Source organism: Hypomesus nipponensis, chromosome 25 (assembly GCF_054491055.1).
Source record: "Hypomesus nipponensis isolate SF chromosome 25, ASM5449105v1, whole genome shotgun sequence".
In the NCBI taxonomy this organism is placed as follows: domain Eukaryota; kingdom Metazoa; phylum Chordata; class Actinopteri; order Osmeriformes; family Osmeridae; genus Hypomesus; species Hypomesus nipponensis.
Genome location: NC_140385.1, coordinates 15002501 through 15005000, shown reverse-complemented (window position 1 = coordinate 15005000; position 2500 = coordinate 15002501). Strand labels below are relative to the sequence as shown.

General features: G+C 46.4%; 6 non-coding genes and 3 pseudogenes across 6 annotated transcripts; all 9 read left to right on the top strand.

The window, feature by feature from the left end:
• The window catches only part of LOC146227211 (5S ribosomal RNA), a 109-nt pseudogene extending 91 nt beyond the window's left edge, over positions 1-18 (top strand).
• Positions 19-198: 180 nt separating this feature from the next.
• LOC146227210 (5S ribosomal RNA) lies at positions 199-317 on the top strand. The gene has a single exon (XR_014749225.1). It is a non-coding gene; the product is annotated as a 5S ribosomal RNA (ribosomal RNA).
• A 172-nt stretch (positions 318-489) lies between these two features.
• LOC146227209 (5S ribosomal RNA) lies at positions 490-608 on the top strand. The gene has a single exon (XR_014748772.1). It is a non-coding gene; the product is annotated as a 5S ribosomal RNA (ribosomal RNA).
• Positions 609-790: 182 nt separating this feature from the next.
• Positions 791-909, top strand: LOC146227208 (5S ribosomal RNA). The gene has a single exon (XR_014748771.1). It is a non-coding gene; the product is annotated as a 5S ribosomal RNA (ribosomal RNA).
• Positions 910-1083: 174 nt separating this feature from the next.
• LOC146227207 (5S ribosomal RNA) lies at positions 1084-1192 on the top strand (annotated as a pseudogene).
• A 174-nt stretch (positions 1193-1366) lies between these two features.
• LOC146227206 (5S ribosomal RNA) lies at positions 1367-1485 on the top strand. Its single transcript, XR_014750199.1, has one exon. It is a non-coding gene; the product is annotated as a 5S ribosomal RNA (ribosomal RNA).
• Positions 1486-1657: 172 nt separating this feature from the next.
• LOC146227205 (5S ribosomal RNA) lies at positions 1658-1776 on the top strand. The gene has a single exon (XR_014749378.1). It is a non-coding gene; the product is annotated as a 5S ribosomal RNA (ribosomal RNA).
• A 170-nt stretch (positions 1777-1946) lies between these two features.
• LOC146227204 (5S ribosomal RNA) lies at positions 1947-2065 on the top strand. The gene has a single exon (XR_014748770.1). It is a non-coding gene; the product is annotated as a 5S ribosomal RNA (ribosomal RNA).
• Positions 2066-2235: 170 nt separating this feature from the next.
• On the top strand, positions 2236-2354 carry LOC146227203 (5S ribosomal RNA; annotated as a pseudogene).
• Positions 2355-2500: the final 146 nt, after the last annotated feature.

The window sequence follows — 2500 nt, the reverse complement described above, 5'->3', positions numbered from 1 at the left end:
TACCAGGTGCTGTATGCTCTTTTGCTCATTCACTTAGAAACTGAAATCTTGCAATATGCACAAGTAGTCCTTCATGAAAGGGGCTGGAAGCTGTTTTCATTTTGACACGAGAGAGAGAGAGAGAGAGAGAGAGACCACCTTGCATTGTCAATTGCTAAATCTGTATATGGATAAGTAGCCTATGGTTGTCATCTTATTTCGTACGGCCATACCAGCCTGGCAACGCCCGATCTCGTCTGATCTCGGAAGCTAAGCAGGGTCGGGCCTGGTTAGTACTTGGATGGGAGACCGCCTGGGAATACCAGGTGCTGTAAGCTCTTTTGCTCATTCACTTAGAAACTGAAATCTTGCAATATGCACAAGTAGTCCTTCATGAAAGGGGCTGGAAGCTGTTTTCATTTTGACACGAGAGAGAGAGAGAGAGACCACCTTGCATTGTCAATTGCTAAATCTGTATATGGATAAGTAGCCTATGGTTGTCAACTTATTTCGTACGGCCATACCAGCCTGGCAACGCCCGATCTCGTCTGATCTCGGAAGCTAAGCAGGGTCGGGCCTGGTTAGTACTTGGATGGGAGACCGCCTGGGAATACCAGGTGCTGTATGCTCTTTTGCTCATTCACTTAGAAACTGAAATCTTGCAATATGCACAAGTAGTCCTTCATGAAAGGGGCTGGAAGCTGTTTTCATTTTGACACGAGAGAGAGAGAGAGAGAGAGAGAGAGACTACCTTGCATTGTCAATTGCTAAATCTGTATATGGATAAGTAGCCTATGGTTGTCAACTTATTTCGTACGGCCATACCAGCCTGGCAACGCCCGATCTCGTCTGATCTCGGAAGCTAAGCAGGGTCGGGCCTGGTTAGTACTTGGATGGGAGACCGCCTGGGAATACCAGGTGCTGTATGCTCTTTTGCTCATTCACTTAGAAACTGAAATCTTGCAATATGCACAAGTAGTCCTTCATGAAAGGGACTGGAAGCTGTTTTCATTTTGACACGAGAGAGAGAGAGAGAGAGACCACCTTGCATTGTCAATTGCTAAATCTGTATATGGATAAGTAGCCTATGGTTGTCAACTTATTTCGTACGGCCATACCAGCCTGGCAACGCCTGATCTCGGAAGCTAAGCAGGGTCGGGCCTGGTTAGTACTTGGATGGGAGACCGCCTGGGAATACCAGGTGCTGTATGCTCTTTTGCTCATTCACTTAGAAACTGAAATCTTGCAATATGCACAAGTAGTCCTTCATGAAAGGGGCTGGAAGCTGTTTTCATTTTGACACGAGAGAGAGAGAGAGAGAGACCACCTTGCATTGTCAATTGCTAAATCTGTATATAGATAAGTAGCCTATGGTTGTCATCTTATTTCGTACGGCCATACCAGCCTAGCAACGCCCGATCTCGTCTGATCTCGGAAGCTAAGCAGGGTCGGGCCTGGTTAGTACTTGGATGGGAGACCGCCTGGGAATACCAGGTGCTGTATGCTCTTTTGCTCATTCACTTAGAAACTGAAATCTTGCAATATGCACAAGTAGTCCTTCATGAAAGGGGCTGGAAGCTGTTTTCATTTTGACACGAGAGAGAGAGAGAGAGACCACCTTGCATTGTCAATTGCTAAATCTGTATATGGATAAGTAGCCTATGGTTGTCAACTTATTTCGTACGGCCATACCAGCCTGGCAACGCCCGATCTCGTCTGAGCTCGGAAGCTAAGCAGGGTCGGGCCTGGTTAGTACTTGGATGGGAGACCGCCTGGGAATACCAGGTGCTGTATGCTCTTTTGCTCATTCACTTAGAAACTGACATCTTGCAATATGCACAAGTAGTCCTTCATGAAAGGGGCTGGAAGCTGTTTTCATTTTGACACAAGAGAGAGAGAGAGACTACCTTGCATTGTCAATTGCTAAATCTGTATATGGATAAGTAGCCTATGGTTGTCAACTTATTTCGTACGGCCATACCAGCCTGGCAACGCCCGATCTCGTCTGATCTCGGAAGCTAAGCAGGGTCGGGCCTGGTTAGTACTTGGATGGGAGACCGCCTGGGAATACCAGGTGCTGTATGCTCTTTTGCTCATTCACTTAGAAACTGACATCTTGCAATATGCACAAGTAGTCCTTCATGAAAGGGGCTGGAAGCTGTTTTCATTTTGACACGAGAGAGAGAGAGAGACTACCTTGCATTGTCAATTGCTAAATCTGTATATGGATAAGTAGCCTATGGTTGTCAACTTATTTCGTACGGCCATACCAGCCTGGCAACGCCCGATCTCGTCTGATCTCGGAAGCTAAGCAGGGTCGGGCCTGGTTAGTACTTGGATGGGAGACCGCCTGGGAATACCAGGTGCGCTATGCTCTTTTGCTCATTCACTTAGAAACTGAAATCTTGCAATATGCACAAGTAGTCCTTCATGAAAGGGGCTGGAAGCTGTTTTCATTTTGACACGAGAGAGAGAGAGACTACCTTGCATTGTCAATTGCTAAATCTGTATATGGATAAGT